The 17,609-nt window shown below is 41.1% G+C and overlaps 1 pseudogene; it reads right to left on the bottom strand.

The window, feature by feature from the left end:
* Nucleotides 1-7,267: 7,267 nt before the first annotated feature.
* Nucleotides 7,268-17,609, bottom strand: part of LOC102501467 (non-POU domain-containing octamer-binding protein-like) — a 106,740-nt pseudogene continuing 96,398 nt past the window's right edge.

The following is a 17,609-nucleotide window of genomic DNA, read 5'->3' as shown; positions in this document are numbered from 1 at the left end:
TAAGGTGACTTTGCTTTCTTTTCTTCAAACTTTAATTCAATGTCCATTTCTGATACCACAACTTCTGGTAAGTCTTTCCTACAGCTTTCTGCAGTCTTTCCTTAGCACTCATATTTCTCTCCTCCAGATGTGATTCGGGGATCCAGGTTCTTTCCATTTTGTGGCAGTGTCAGAGTGTTTTAGTATATCTTCAGTATCTGATTGGAAGATGAGTGAAGTAATTGGAGATGACATGTGGGAGAATTTATGGCCTACATCACTGCTGACAACCCAGGGGCCAGAAGTCAGTCATAAGGCTGCAGCTAATTGCAGTGGAGGCTGAAAAGAGCAGTCTAACTGTGCCCAGGAGGAAAAGAGAAACAGTTTGTTGAACAGCTAGTGAATGTCTCCCACTGGCACATGGAAAATGGTTAGTATATATGTTTGTAAAGTGAATAAATGAATTATAGCATAGGCATTAACTGAAGTAATTCTCTATCAGTGTTTCAGCCTTTCAGATTCTTAATAACTTCGAACACTAATTAAAAACAAACATACTTTTATGTTTGGTCTGGAAATTGATTGTGTTGCTTAACCAAATGTTTCCATTGATAACAGTTATTATATATAATCCTTATAATGTCAGTAGACATAAATTTTCAGAGATTGACCACTATCCAAAGAATACTGATAGTGCAATGAAAATCATTTAATGTATGTGCTTTACAAATCATTCAAAATTATCCCAGGTTTCAAAACCCTTTATGTCAAAACCCATCCAGTTAACAGTTTTGAGGGAATGGCAGACCCTGTGAAAAATTCAATCCTACTGTATGCAGTAGAACAGCATTAATGTTCACCTGTTGAAATATTCACTTTGTAAACTAAATAATGAGATTGAATGTATAAAAGAAAATGAAATAAAAAAATGTTTAAAAAAAGAAATAGTATTGGGGTGTTAGGCCTTGTTGTACAGCTTCCTGGCTGGTATAACTGATAAAACTTTTTAGACCAAATTTCTTTACCTTTATGATGATGGGCTTTTTTTTTTTTTTTTTTAGAGTTTTTTGCTATAGGGCATGTGTGCTCTCCAGAAAGACAGAAAGAGACAGAGAGACAAAAAGCAAGAAATCACCCCCTAGGGGGGATGGCCATGCCACAATCCCTTCTCTTCCATTCTCCTCTCAGGATCTTGGGCACGCACGCACACGCGCCCGGAGTGAGTTTTAAGCCACTGGGTCTGGGACTTGAACTGTGGTCAACTACATGGGAGTCCAGCGATACAGCCATTACACTAACTGTTGGTCCTGATGATGGGCTTTTAATGGATGATCTTGTAGTCTTCTTATAATTTTAACATTCATGTATATGATCTGTTTGAAAGTACTGGCTTAAAGTGGGTAGACTGGTCAATAGGCTAATATGAATAGAATAGCAGTCAATGGAGAGGGAACAGTTTCTAAAAGGGAGAGGTTAAATTAAGTTGGGTTTAGTATTAGAAGTATGTTCATCATCCTTAAAAGCCAAGAGAAAATACTGTCTAAAATTACATGAGGTCTTCTTTATTGCTATACTTATAATCGGACAGAAGGACCCATTTGCAAAGACTGTTCCTCTCTCCTAAGCTCTTGCAACGTCACATACCTGTCATGCTACTAAATGGTCCGCCACGAGAGTAGCCAATGGCTTTTCTTATCTTAATAGCATCATCTCTCAAGATGCTATTATTGCAGCAGAGATAACTGCTTATTGAAATGAGTGCTCTGGAACAGTTTGCAAATGGTATATTTAGGGATCATAGAAATAAGATAGACACTCAAGGAAATGTGGTTCTTGAGGTGGTGCAGATAGTTCTCCTATGCCACTGTAGGTATTTTCCTACTATCTCACATACTATCAGTAAATGTAGTCTGCTTTAATTATGAAAGATTTACTGCTAATTGAAGCAAGTCAGTCTATGAAAGAGAGGCATTGTATGTCCCCACTCAATATATACCAAATGTCGGCACTCTACGGCAGAAATTGAATGATTGGAAGGTATAATTTGGGTTTTTGCTTCAGATAACACTCATGAAATGAGTGCCCTGGAACAGTCTGCAAATGGTGAAACAATAAAAGAAGGCTCTAGATCTCACATTGTTCCAGAAATGAATGCCACCAAAATCCTGGAAATGTAGAGGAACTTGGAATTAATACCTGTGACCCAGAACTTAATCTGCCACTCATTAGTTGTACCATATGGATCAAGTCTCGTAAGCTTGCTGTTCTTGATTTATTATTATGAAATGGGAATAATGCATTTATTGAACACCTCTGTATACCAGGTATTCTTTTGGAACTGGGGACATAGTAGTGTATAAAATAAATTCCTACCCACACAGAGCTTATATTCAGAGAAAGCAAATAAAAAACCATATTACATCAGATGGCAAAAGTGCTATGGAGAAAACTAAAACAGAGTGAGATGGTTAAGGGAGGGGTCCTATTTTATTAGGAGAGTCAAAAAAGGAGAAAGGATAGATGAGATTGAGCAAAAACGTGAAAGAAGTAAGGGACAGAGCTATGTAGATATCAGAGGAAAGTATGTTTGAGGAAAAAGGGAGGATGCATGTAAAAAGCTTGAACATAAGAATAATTTCTTTTTTCACTTACATTATAGGGTTACCATGAGGATAAAATGAAATAATATATATAATCTGTATATTGTTAAGCATTAACTTCATTTTCACTGCTTTTATAGTTACTATTTTTGTAGCTCATTGTTGCAAAAGTGAACTATTTTATGTCTCATTAAAAAGGAGAAATTCTCTGACAGAGAATTAAAGAACATGTAGCAAGTGCCATGATCTTAAAGTTCATGGTAAATATATCTGTACCTTCATAGAATTTCTAAGTAACTGGAAGAGGTCTGTATAAAAAGAGCAGAGTGTAAGAGAGAATAACACAAGGCGAGTGTCAGGCTGAACAACACTTTGGTGAATCATCTTTGAGATTCGAGAATTCAATGATTTTATGACATTAGAGATAAATTTCTCCATTCAGGAGTATTTCTATTTACATCAGGTTTCCCTCTCCCTCTTTCATTTCTTTGCTTTCTTATTTTTCCTGCCTTTTGCATGCAAATTCTGCAATGGCTTACAAGACTAAGACAAACAAAAAAATAGTTGAGGAAGAGGAACATATAACAGCCACATGAATACAGCTGAGAACACACTTAATGTTCAAACTCTATTTGGCTACATTCAAGACAAGTTAGGCAGTGAGGCCAGCAGGTTGTGTAGCAGTTAAGGCATTGGACTCCCACATGACCAACCATGGCTTGAGTCCCTGACCCAGCGAGTAGTATATAAAATAAATTCCTACCCACACAGAGCTATATTTCAGAGAAAGCAAATAAAAACCATATTACATCAGATGGCAAAAGTGCTATGGAGAAAACTAAAACAGAGTGAGATGGTTAAGGGAGGGGTCCTATTTTATTAGGAGAGTCAAAAAAGGAGAAAGGATAGATGAGATTGAGCAAAAACGTGAAAGAAGTAAGGGACAGAGCTATGTAGATATCAGAGGAAAGTATGTTTGAGGAAAAAGGGAGGATGCATGTAAAAAGCTTGAACATAAGAATAATTTCTTTTTTCACTTACATTATAGGGTTACCATGAGGATAAAATGAAATAATATATATAATCTGTATATTGTTAAGCATTAACTTCATTTTCACTGCTTTTATAGTTACTATTTTTGTAGCTCATTGTTGCAAAAGTGAACTATTTTATGTCTCATTAAAAAGGAGAAATTCTCTGACAGAGAATTAAAGAACATGTAGCAAGTGCCATGATCTTAAAGTTCATGGTAAATATATCTGTACCTTCATAGAATTTCTAAGTAACTGGAAGAGGTCTGTATAAAAAGAGCAGAGTGTAAGAGAGAATAACACAAGGCGAGTGTCAGGCTGAACAACACTTTGGTGAATCATCTTTGAGATTCGAGAATTCAATGATTTTATGACATTAGAGATAAATTTCTCCATTCAGGAGTATTTCTATTTACATCAGGTTTCCCTCTCCCTCTTTCATTTCTTTGCTTTCTTATTTTTCCTGCCTTTTGCATGCAAATTCTGCAATGGCTTACAAGACTAAGACAAACAAAAAAATAGTTGAGGAAGAGGAACATATAACAGCCACATGAATACAGCTGAGAACACACTTAATGTTCAAACTCTATTTGGCTACATTCAAGACAAGTTAGGCAGTGAGGCCAGCAGGTTGTGTAGCAGTTAAGGCATTGGACTCCCACATGACCAACCATGGCTTGAGTCCCTGACCCAGCGGTTTGAAACTCACATTGGACACTTGTGCATGCGTATCCCAAATCCTGAGAGGAGAATGGAGGAGAAGGGATTACACCATGGCCATATCCCCTAGGGGGGTGATTTCTCACTTTGTGTCTCTGTCTCTTTTTTTTCTCTCAGGTGAGTATGCATGTCCTATAACAAAAATCTCTCTTTCAAAACACAGAAGACAAGTTAAAAAAAGATGAGTTAAGTAGCAGGTAAAGTTTACAATTTTCTGAGATTCACAGAAGTGGGGAGATGATGGCTTCTGCTTTTGCTCCTATAATGGTGGGGAATAGCTGACTTGCATCCAAAAATACTTTTGCTATCTACATATTTATATTTATTTCTATACACATACGGCACAAATATTCAAACTCCTTTGTGAAGTGAGGTGGGGTATATAGAAACCAATAGACACCCAACTTTGGAAACAGAAAAACAGAGTTGAAAGGTTTGAGGGCGGGACCAGCAGTTAGCGTAATGGTTATGTCACTGGACTCCCATGTAGTTGACTGCAGTTCAAGTCCCGGACCTGGTGGCTTAAAACACGCTGGGCGTGTGTGTGTGTTTCCAAGATTCTGAGAGAAGAATGGAGGAGAAGGGATTGCGGCGTGGCCATCCTCCCTGTGGGGTGATTTCTTGCTGCCTCTCTGTCTCTTTCTGTCTGGTGAGTGCCTGTGTCCTATAGCAAAAACCTCTCAAAAAAAAAGAAAAGAAAAAAAAAAAAAGAAAAGTAAAAAGAAAGGTTTGAGGGCAGGCCCTGTACACCATACATTCCTGTATGAACGGCCTATGTATCGGAAGTAGATTCCACATGGCTGACCAGGGTTCAAGTCCCAGCCCCATTGACCTGAAAACATACCAGATGTGCTGGTGCCCAGGATTCTGGTAAGATGGAGAACTGGAGGGAAAAGGATTACGGTATGACCAGACTCAGATGGAGAATAATTCCTCTTCCTTCCTCTCCTGTGCCACATGCCCTCGGGCATTAAATAAGTATTTCTAAAGGTACATGATGAGAGAGCAACCCATAGAGGGATTGTTTAGCACGTACCCTGTTCATCAGGTAAGTCACGTCATAGTTATCGTGAGTATTTGTATGTAAGAATAATCTTCAAAAAGTTTGTGGAGAATGAGTATTATGAAAAACCTTTGCATGGACTTCAAAATTTCTGCCTTCAAATAAACTCATATTTTAAGTTTTTCCATGAATTTCGTGAAATCTCCCTTGTGTATAATCATTATGGATCTTATTTTTTTATTTTGCTATAGGATGCATGTGCTTATGGAGACAGAGAAGGGGGTGGGGAAAGTGAGTAAACACCCCCCAAGTAGGATGGCTATGCCACATAATCCCTTCTCCTTTATTCTCCTCTCAGGATTTGGGGATGCATGCACACACAGCCAGCATGTTTTACAAGCTACTCAGGCTGGGACTCGAACTGCAGTCAGCCATGTGGGATCCAGCCGCCTTAACCTCCACACCATCTCTTGGCCCCTCACTATGTATTGATATTTTAAATTATCACTGAAAATTATAAATGTATTCCCCAGCCTTGATATGAATTCATGTCATGATGTGAAAATCAGAACCTTTTTTTTTTAAGATTTAAAATATATTCTAATAAGTTCATGGCACATTACAGTTTATTTCGCAGAAAACCTCCAAATGTAACATATCAGGAACAAATCCAACAGGGACACTGGTAAGAAATGCACAGAGTAGCTACCTAACATAGGCAAGACGAAAAGCTGTCAGAGGTGCAGCACACGGCAGCTCCCTTCTCAAGATCATACCAGGCCTATCGAGAAAGGCTGCAAACAGCAATGTCAGAGACTCTTCCGGGTCGTCTTTACCCAAGAAAAAGATAGAGGCAAGTTAATACAAGATTTTAAAAAAGATATACTACAACAGGGAACCAGCAGTTAGCATAATGGCTATGTCGCTGGACTCCCACATAGTCGACCGTGGTTCATGTCCCAGACCCAGTGGCTTAAAACTCACGCCAGGTGCGTGTGCATGCGTGCCCAAGATCCTGAGAGGAGAATGGAGGAGAAGGGAATGCGGTGTGGGCATTCCCCCTGGGGGTGATGTCTCGCTTTCTGTCTCTATGTCTCTCTCTGTCTGTCTGGCGAGTGCATGCGCCCTATAGTGAAAACCTCTCCAAAAAAAAAAGATATACTACAATGAAAATCTCTAAGAGAACATGTCTTCCTTAGGACACAAAAGGGTAATATATGGGATGTAACAGACTGTATGTACGTCTGTGGCCTCTGTGGACGTTTGCCTGAATTCTCACCGGGAAGTGAATGGAGCTGGGTCAGTGGGGGATGTTTGGTGTTTGTGGCATATAGGGCAGTATCACTGGGGTTAGGGCATGTTATGATGAGAAAGCAAATGAAACATGATGGGCAAAACATGGAACGAGGAAGATCCAGGGGGCTTTGGCTGGATTCATTTAGCCACGGTTCCCTAGACATTCAATCACATTTGAGATTAAGGAATGCACTGCACAGAAACTGATTACACAATGCAGCACACAGAACAGACCTGTTAGATACCACCCCTCCCCTGCTCTCTGCCTCCAGCACACGCCCTGGAGTAGTACAGGCAGGGAAGGTCTAACTATGGGGAAGAGTTCCTAACATTTGTCTAGGGTAGAATTCTGGCTAGTCCCCAAAGAGTCCTTCTTTTAAGAGTTTTAGGAAGCTAGACACTGCAACTTTATTAGTACAGGCCATGCTGGTTTGGAGCAAATTCAGCTCCAGGAGTTGCAAGGTTGAAAGCAGAAGAGGTTCCACCAATTGCCCCAATTCCTCCCCTTGCGGAGGTTGGTCAAAGCGTTCAGTTGTTGGTGGGGTCAATCCCAAGGTTCCATCTGGCATTATAGTGGTGGACTGGGAGGAGCTAGGGTACCAGCTGGCACAGGAGCTGGAGTGTGGCACCTCTGTTGTTTATACCCCTAGCACTGCCATAGCCATCTCGCTCATTCGTGTCTCCTGTTCTCTCCCACCAAGAAGATGCCCTTGAATCCTTCCCGCTGTCGCTGCACCATTTCTTCCTGTTGCCACTGTATTTCTTCCTCAGGGAGCCGGCGTTCCTCCTCCTGTCAAAGCTCCAGTTGCATTCCAGTTGCAGCTATGCATCTCGCCATCCTTTGAAGCTCTTTTTGGCACCTCATCGAATCCTGCTTTATTAGCATGACCTGGTGCTCATGGCGGGCAGCCTCCATCTCCATTTTCTCATGAGCTTCCTTGATATTGCGTCCACTTGGTCCTGTTATTGCTTCTCCATCCCGGTGAGTATCTTCTAGTGTGGGGCATGCTCATACTCAAATGAACTGGGTGTGAAACCTGGGCATCTGCTCTCACAATTGCTGGTTCTTTATAGTCAGCTTCTCTGGAAGTCCCTGTTTATCATCTAACTGGTCCATGGGCTCACAGTCACAGGCCAAGGAAATGTGGTAAGCAGAAAAAAGCCTTCATTGCATCCTTCTAGAACTTTCCAAGCAGCTGGCTTCCCTGAGAACTTAGCAATGCCTTTCCTTCAAGGCCTTTCTGTATCACTCACAATGACTACAGCTAATGCCTTTCCCTGAGGGCCTTTCTGTATCACTCACAATGACTACAGCTCTCTCCACCTGGCCAAATACAGGAAAGGCTTCTTCCCCAGTTTGTTGGACACATACTGAGGCAGGGTTTGGGGCTGTAGAAGATGCGCTGTGGCAGGCGAAGTGCACACGCACCTGCTTCTCATGGAGCGGCACACTGTCCAGTTTCTGCATCAGCAATGTCCACTAGGGTTCGCGTTTCCAAGCAGATAAAGCCCAGGTCTTTGTCCTTGTGAATAAAGACTTTGCCTCCCTTCCCACACTTCTTAGTTTCCTCACCTATTTCTTCAGTGACATCAGAAGGAAGATTGCTCACAAAGAGATGACTACACCGATAAAGGTCTTCTCTCTCCTGGTTCCCTAAGATTCTCCAGGTCAAGTCAGGCATTCGTTTTGGCCTCTGGCCTGTTGTCCTTTTGGAGGTGTTGGTGGCAGTGGTGGTTGCTGCTGGCGCTGCTGGTGGTCACGTTGATGATGCTTGCTTGCAGTGTGGTTTTGGTTCTCCAAATGTAAGATTCTGGTACTCTGCAGTTTGGGATCCTCAACTTCAGTGAAGACAGTAAAGTGCCTCTGGGTCCTCTCTAACCTCGGGCTCCTCTGCTGACTGCCCAGAACCTCTTTTTATAATGGTTTCTGCACAGTATATTCTACATGATCTCCTCTAAGCGTTTACCTAGTCATCTTAAGTTCACAACTTGCTATATTTCCTGAGCATCTGCTGTGTAACTTTGGGTTTATAATTTTATAGTGCCTGGGGGAAAAAAAAAGTAGGGCTGAAGACAAACAAGAGGACTTTAAAAAGTTCATGGAAAACCTGAAGTAACGTATGAGTTAATTTTGGTGCAAAACTTTTGAAATCTATGCATAGTTTCTTTTTCATAATATTCATTTTTCACCAACTCTTTGAAGACACCTTGCAAAATATTGGGGTCTTAATTACTTTCGCTGGCAAAAAGAAAACAATTTGTGAGTTCTTCCAGATCTCCTCTCTCAAGTTTACAAGTTCTACATTCCCTGCATCCCCGGTCATTGTCTGGAGACTTGGCAATTGCCACACTCTAAAATGCGTAAGGTGCCCCTGGGGTACTTGCTGCAGATGTAGAGATCCTGCTTCGGCATGTCTGGGGTGCTGTCCAGAGTTTATATTTTAAATAAGGACCTCGGGCTGGCAAGTGGTGTGGTGGTTAAAGGCGCTGGACTTCCACATGGGCGACCATGATTCGAGTCCTGGACCTGGCGAATTGCTTCCTCACTTTCTCTCTCTTTGGTCAAATTAATAAATGAACAAATAAATAAAGTTAGATAAAATTTAAATAAGGACCTGGGTGCTTCTGATGCAGGTGACCTGTGGACCATACACTGTGACAAACACTGCTCAGACAAATTTACCGAAGGTAAAGAAATTCTTAGAGAAGCTGAGTGTTGTAATAAGTGACAACACGTGGTTACAGGTTCTGCTTGAGTAGTACGCCGAGAGTTCTATAAATTTGTGGGGGCAGAGAAAGGCTTTTAGTAAGTAATTTTTAATAATATTTTAATAAAGAATTATGAGCTGATCTGGTTAGAAGGAGTTCTGATGGATATCAGAAAAAAAAAAAAAAGAAAAAAGGACATTGGTTGATTAGAATTGAAAAAGTCTTGAAGGAAACAGAAGTATTTTTCCCAGGCAGATATGGGGCCCAGAAGAGGGATAACTATTAAAGAGTTTCTTTGGGTTATTATAATTCTATAACAAACTACCCCAGAACTTGGTTATAAAATAACACTCATTTACTCATTTTATTGTGTCCATGGATTAGGAACTTAGGTTTCCTCAAAACGAGCTGGCAGGTCTTTTTCCCAAGATGTCTACTATTTCGACCGGGAAGACTCAGAAACTAGGGGTGATACAATGGATGGGGCCTGGAATCAGCCGCAGGCTCTTCCTACTAGTGTGTCTGATACCTGAGCTGCACTGACTTGAGGACTTCCACCGCCTACCAGTATGCACACACCAGGCTTTTCCATGTAGCTTGGCTTCCTTCAGATTAGAGGGTACAGGATAATTGGATGTTTGACATGGTGGCTCTGAGCTCCAAGCATGAGTGTAAACAACATGGAAACTGCTTCATTATATGACCTATGGCCCAGCCTCAGAAGTCACACAGTGTCATTTCTGCCAGGCTCTATGGGTAGATGTGGTCACAAGCCCACTCAGATTCAAAGAGGGACTTAAGCTCCCTTCCTGATGGCATAATGAGTTGTTGGAAAAATGGGAACAAAGTGAATGAATCAATTGTGCTACGTTTATTCAATGCAATACCACCCAGCAGTGAAAACAATGAACTACCACTACGCATACTACGTGGATGAAGAAATACTGCATGCCATCCAGGAGGCAGGCTGCAGCATACTCATAGAATGCCACTCTTTGTATAGACTTCAAAATAGCTCAAAATAAGCAACATGTTTTTATCATTTAGAGTTGTCTACTTATGTGGTGTTACTTTAACTAAAAAGCAAGCCAACAGATGAGAAAAAGGAAACAAATTTGGAATAGTGGTGACTTCCAGGGGTCACGGGTAGCAAAATGAAGGAACGGAGCAGAACACATCGGGGTTCTCAGTTTGTGCAGTGCTCTACTTTTAAGATGGGAGTAGCTTCATGGGTGTGCATCCTATTTTTTTAAAAAGAATTATTTATGCATTTAATTCCATTTGTTAGTATTAGTATTACTTAATTTAACCAGAGAAAGAGAGAAAGGAAAAGTGAGAAAGCAAGTCACCAGGTTCCGAACTTGAACCATGGTCAGCCATGTGAGAATCCAGCACCTTACGCTACCTGTCGACCCTTCATACTCTATTGCTATTTTGTGCATGTCAATTGAGTGACTAATTTATTGGTTCATTCAACAAATACTAACAGAGCCTACTATGTGTCCTACATGTGTTAGGCACTGAAAGTTGAACAACCAATAAGATACGCATGCTTCCTTCTTTTGCAGAAGATGTTTGAGGTAAAGAAATACACAGTGGCGGCAATGAACAGGGAATGATTTCCAGTGAGAAAAGTCTTCTCACAGGAGGACAACCATGGTGAGGGGCACATGAACCACATTCGGAAGTCAAGGAAGATCTCTGTAAGGAGGATGCATCTTGACAGAGACTGAAAGGATGAACAGAAAAATGCAAGATCATGTGCAAAGAAGGATTTGATGATGTGGGGCCTAACATGCTTGTGGTATTGTCTGGACATGGAAGGTGAGGTAGGAAGTAGCCAGGGATGAGCCTGGACAGTTAAGTAGCGTCCAGCTCTTGAAAGCTCTTGTAAACCATTTGTATTCATGGGGACTCTTGGTTGCAAGGGCCAGAAGCACATCTCAACCAATGCAAGTGAGAAGATGATTTTTATTATAAACACAGGGCACTATCTACAGAGCCCAAGGGCAGGGGTGGAGCTCGTTCACAGAGACATCCGAACTTGAATACTATTAGCATTCTTGCATCTTGGTTCATCTTGTGCATCTGTCATATTTATCGTGGCTGACACTTGTGCTTCTAAGGGTCACATAACAGAAAACACGACAGTCATAAGTCCTTAAATCTAGAGGGACAGAACTATCAACTGTGATGGGAGAAGTAAGCAGCTCTCATGGATGCCATATAGAAAGGCTTCTTAGCAATAGCTTGGGAAGGGACCTCCAATGTCCATTCACTGTGTGGAGGGCTGTACTTTTCCCCCAAAGTAATAGAGTAAGAGTAAATAATAGGATGGTGATATAACCTGGTGTGCATATCAGAAAGATGACTTTGTCCAGTTTAAAGACTAGGTTCTGGTGAAGTGATGGGGGGATAATGTTAAGAGAGGAAAGTAGTCTGGACCTTGCTGCAGGTGAGAGAGAGAGAATGCAGGGTAGAGAGTGGCAGCAACTTCGAGGGTATCTGGTGTTCATTTCTGTTTATTTTCTACTTGATTTAACTCCTCCAAGCTTGAATCATTAGAACAATTTTCTTTCTTTCTTTCTTTCGTTCGTTCTTTCTTTCTTTCTTTTTTTCTTTCTTTCTTTCTTTTTTTTTTAGAGGTTTTCGCTATAGGGCACGTGCGCTCGCTAGAAAGACAGAGACAGAGAGACAGAAAGCGAGAAATCAACCCCCAGGGGGGATGGCCATGCCACAATCCCTTCTCCTCTATTATTCTCCTTTTGGGATCTTGGGCACGCATGCACATGTGCCTGACATGAGTTGAAGCCACCGGGTCCGGGACTTGAACCGTGTTCAACTACATGGGAGTCCAGTGACATACCCATTACACTAACTGCTAGTTCCAGAACAATTTTCTAAAAGGTCTGGCAACCAAAGAGGAGTAGGAGTAGTTTTCCTCTTCTTTTTCTTTTTCCTTTTTTTAAGAGGCTTTTTGCTTTAGGGCATGTGTGTTCACAGGGGAGAGAGAGAGAGAGACAGAGACAAAGACAGTAAGAGGGAAAGTGAGAAATCACCGCTCCTCAGAGGTGGCCATGCTGTAATTCATTCTCCTCCATTCTCCTCTTAGGATGTTGGGTGTGCACGCACACATGCCTAACATGATTTTCAAGCCACTGAGTCTGGGACTTGAACTATGGTTGGCCATGTGGGAATCCAGCAACATAACCACTATGCAATCTGCTGACCCCAGGAGTAGTTTTCATAGTCAACAAAATAGTCTTCTTTGGAAGATTAATAATGCAAATCAGCATATCAAAAGGGCTGAGAAATTGTATGCAAAACGAGTCCAATTTTCTTTGACCCACAGTTTCCCACATATACTTGTCAGGGAGGATTTCTGTTCACATACTACCTATGAGCGGCCCACAGAATTATGACTTTGCACTTTGAAAATGCCACGCAGAGACCACGGAGAGAGGAAAAAAAAGACTATTGGAGCTAGCTTGCTCTTTTCAGCCATATTTCAAGGTCATCTAGGGAATATGCTATTTTCAACAGTCTTGAGTTCAAACTCGACTGTTCAAATTCTTTCTCAAGCTCCAGAACCATATTGACATTTCTACTTTACCTCATCGAGTCAGCGTAAAATATCTAACAACCAAATTCAAGTGAAGTCTTGGTTACTTCAGTTACCCATGTTAGGCTTCTTCCCTCTTCACAGTTCCTACGTAACAAATATGACTCACTGAGATGTTTTGCGGCCTCTTGAATGTCGGCATGGTTTTGTTTATTTATTTTTTCTTTGGTTTTATTTTCATTGTCATAATCAGAGGGTAGAACCAAGGTCAGGGGGCTCTCTTTTAGGAAAAAAAAAAAAAAACAACCAAAAAAAGATGTAAATACAAAATTAAACACAGAAATTAATTTTTATATAGACTAGGGAAAGGATTCATAGCTGATGAACACTACAAATGATACAAAATCCATAAAACTAACACAGTGTTCTTATTAATCCACTGCCTGGTATATCTCAATATCTTTATTAGATATTTGCCATAGGGTCCAAGCGCTTGCTGGAGAGAGACAGAGACAGATGTTGAGAGGGAAAGTGAGAAATCACCCTCCAAAGGGGATGGCCATGTGGCCATCCCTTCTCCTCCATTCCTCCTCCTGGGACTTTGGGTACACATGCACATGCACCAGTGTGATTTTCAAGCCACCAGTTCTGGGACTCAAACCACAATTAGCCATGTGGGATTCCAGCACCGTATCTGCTTTGCAACCTTTTTCCTGATTATTTTGGGGGGGGGGGTTACAGTTAATTTCTTCTTTAGAAGCCAAGGAGTGTGTAATATTTTCTGTACAGACAGTAGGAAGACAGCCCAGTCTCTTCTCCAACTTATTGGATTGAAATATTTTAAAAAGATTATTAATACTTTAGAAGTGTTTCTTTGAAACAGCCTCACTGTTCATAACTGGTAATGTCGAGTACCTCACTGTTCATAACTGGTAATGTCGAGTACATTGTTCTCTAGTTTTTACAATTCTAATATAAAAAGAAATGAAGTATGATATTTTTAAATTATAATACTATCATATAGTTATAATACATATATATCGCATTATTGAATATATTCCTAGTAGGAGAGAAATCTCTTTTCTTTTTTGATTAGCTATCAGTGAGAATGAAATCAATTTTATACATCTGAGGGGTGCAAGAATTTTTTTACATACTTGCTCCTTCTCACTCCTTTCATTTAAAAACGTGTTTCTCCTGTACCCCTCACCGCTGTGGACCCTCAGGGCCTCCGGGACTTGCTATGCTGTAGTGGAACCCATAGCCCTACATCTTCATGTACATTGCCACTGGGGCATAGGAGTATTTCTGAAACTGTCTCTGTATAGGTAAAGACAGTCTTTATTTATTTATTTATTTATTTATTTATTTATTTATTTATTGAGAGGTTTTCCCTATAGGGCGCATGCTCGCCAGACAGAAAGAGACAGAGAGACAGAAAGCGAGAAATCACCCCCCAGGGGGGATGGCCACGCTGCAATCCCTTCTCCTCTATTCTCCTCTCGGGATCTTGGACACGCACGCACACGCGCCTGGCATGAGTTTAAGCCACCAGGTCCGGGACGCAAACCGCGGTCAACTACGTGGGAGTCCAGAGACATAGCCATTACGCTAACTGCTGGTCCCAGGTAAAGACAGTCTTTTAAAAAGAAGCAAAATATATAAGAAACGAGAAATGAAAATCTTTGTTGAAGATAACACGTATGGTGATAGCTTTGACTGAGCTAATTAATATACAGTGTATTCTAGATAGAAAAACTTATTTCGTATGCTGCAATGATATACAGCGAATGAGTACAAAATAAATACATTTTTAAAAAAGATAGTAAGAACTATCCAGAGAAGTGACTGGAAACCACATAAACTCACCTCACCAAACTCAAACAAGATCTCTCTTCAACTCAACTCCTCCTTAGTCTGATTCTCCATGTTCCTAACTGCCACTTCAGACCAAAAGAATTCTTAGTTGTATAGAAAAAAGGAAGGGGTGGAAAGAGACAGAGGTCCTAACCAATTCATATCTACTCTGGAAATTTGACAAAACCACATGTTTTCTTGAGGGTATTTCTAGAGTTCTCTCTGGGACCTTGGCAGGACCCCATGCAAGCTTCATCAGTGCATAAATTATCCTTGGCTACAACCCCAGTTTTAGACCTTATTAATGCTTTGTGCTTAGACCATTGCGTTAACCTCCTAATGAACTTCCCTAGATCAAGTCTCCCCTCTCAACCAGGTTGCATAACTGCTGCAATAATCTTTCCCAAATACTGCTTTCGCCACGACCTTCTCTGCTTAAAGCCATTATATACCTACAGAACAAAGTCTGAATCTCTTGGTCTGATCTTCAAGGTCTCTGTAATCTGGCTATAATTTTTCTTAATAAATTTTTATCTATGCCTTCCCACATCAAGGGAATAATAATAATAATAATAATAAAGCAAACTATCATTGGTGGCCTATTTAGTTATCGGCATTTTCCCAAGTGTTGATATTGAAATCCTTTTAACAGCCTTGCACAATTCACGTGTGAGAGAACGGAGGCTTGATGTAACAGCTGGAGTTGGAGGGCAGATGTGTCTGACACAGTTCTCTTTCTATTGCACTATCTGCCTCTAGTTCAGTTGTTGAATTTGGATATGGTGGAAGCTTCCATTTAAACCCCGTCCTCTCAATGAAGACTTTCCAAAATAATCCCTCAGTATGGGTCTTTATCTATTTTGAATTCCTTTAGTATGTAATATCTGTATCATTCCGTGTGCATTTATCCCACAGTACCTGGTATATTTAATGTATTTTACCTTTTTTAAAAGTTTGTTCATTTATTTCTGATAGATTTTTTTGACATAGTCTCACAATGGGATCTTCCCACTCCAGCTTCGTAAATAGCAAGGACTACAGGTGCATACCACCACACCTAGCCTGTTTAGGTTGGTTCAGAAACCTGAACTCTGGGTTGGTGAACTCAGCAGATAGTATGGTGGTTATGTCAATGGACTCCAACCAGGGTTTGAGTCCTAGACCCAGTGGTTCGAAAACCACGCCAGGCGCATGTACGTGTGTGCCCAAGATCGTGGTGGAGGATGGAGGAGAAGAGATTGCAGTGTGGCCATCCCCCCTGGAGGGTGATTTCTCAAAGCAAACTATCATTGGTGGCCTATTTAGTTATCGGCATTTTCCCAAGTGTTGATATTGAAATCCTTTTAACAGCCTTGCACAATTCACGTGTGAGAGAACGGAGGCTTGATGTAACAGCTGGAGTTGGAGGGCAGATGTGTCTGACACAGTTCTCTTTCTATTGCACTATCTGCCTCTAGTTCAGTTGTTGAATTTGGATATGGTGGAAGCTTCCATTTAAACCCCGTCCTCTCAATGAAGACTTTCCAAAATAATCCCTCAGTATGGGTCTTTATCTATTTTGAATTCCTTTAGTATGTAATATCTGTATCATTCCGTGTGCATTTATCCCACAGTACCTGGTATATTTAATGTATTTTACCTTTTTTAAAAGTTTGTTCATTTATTTCTGATAGATTTTTTTGACATAGTCTCACAATGGGATCTTCCCACTCCAGCTTCGTAAATAGCAAGGACTACAGGTGCATACCACCACACCTAGCCTGTTTAGGTTGGTTCAGAAACCTGAACTCTGGGTTGGTGAACTCAGCAGATAGTATGGTGGTTATGTCAATGGACTCCAACCAGGGTTTGAGTCCTAGACCCAGTGGTTCGAAAACCACGCCAGGCGCATGTACGTGTGTGCCCAAGATCGTGGTGGAGGATGGAGGAGAAGAGATTGCAGTGTGGCCATCCCCCCTGGAGGGTGATTTCTCACTTTCCCTCTCACTGTCTCTGTCTCTCTCTCTCACACACACACATACACGCCCTACAGCCAAAACCTCTAAAAATAAAAAGAAACCAGAACTCCAACCTGGGCCTCTCATGTGGCCTCAGTCTCCAAATAGCAGCATTTTGCTGGCATACACCATTCCAAATGAACTTAATTTTACCTTTATGCATCCTAAGTCTGAACATGGTTGCTAGCCCTTTAAAGGAAGAGAGAATGGCCGGTGCTTCTGTGCATTGTTCTTTGACACCTGGTAAGATTTTCCATACCGCTTAATAGATAATTCTAGAATGAGAACGTTTTTTCGGCAGTGGGATTTACAAGACGAAGATAAAACGAGGGGGAATAGCTAGCCTTGCACCCAGAAGGCTAAGGTCAAAGAAAGAAACATCAGCCTCTTTGTCTCTGGCTGTTTCTCTACCCCATTATTAGATTATTAGGGCAAGGAGAGTTGCCACTGGGTTTTTGGTTTTAAAAATCTTCTCAGAAGTGCAGCTGCTGATTGACAGGACCTTGGAGAATACGACAACAGCATGAGCACCAGTTGGCACCGCCTGACACAGTGATGTTATTCCCCAAAGCGCCACTCTCAGGGGTGACTGACACCCCCGTCAGCTTTCACAATCATGACAGAAGAAGACAAAAGAGCTGGATTCCCTGGGGTTCTGAGCACTTTAGCAGGAAAAGTAGGTGACATTTTCTGAATCATTCTGACACTTGTCCAGGGTTCTGTCATAAAATTCTAAGTTTACCTTTCTGTCCTATTTAGTGTTGGTCTTCCTTTTTTTGTAAGAAGTCTTAAATCCGATTTTGTAGTTTTTCTCCTTATTTTCAACTTTGTAGTGTATTACAATAGAAATATATA

The sequence above is a fragment of the Tupaia chinensis genome, unplaced genomic scaffold, assembly GCF_000334495.1.
Source record: "Tupaia chinensis unplaced genomic scaffold, TupChi_1.0 Scaffold000098_1, whole genome shotgun sequence".
Taxonomy (NCBI): Eukaryota; Metazoa; Chordata; class Mammalia; order Scandentia; family Tupaiidae; genus Tupaia; species Tupaia belangeri.
Note: the sequence above shows the minus strand (reverse complement) of the source record. Positions and strands in the feature narration are given on the sequence as shown.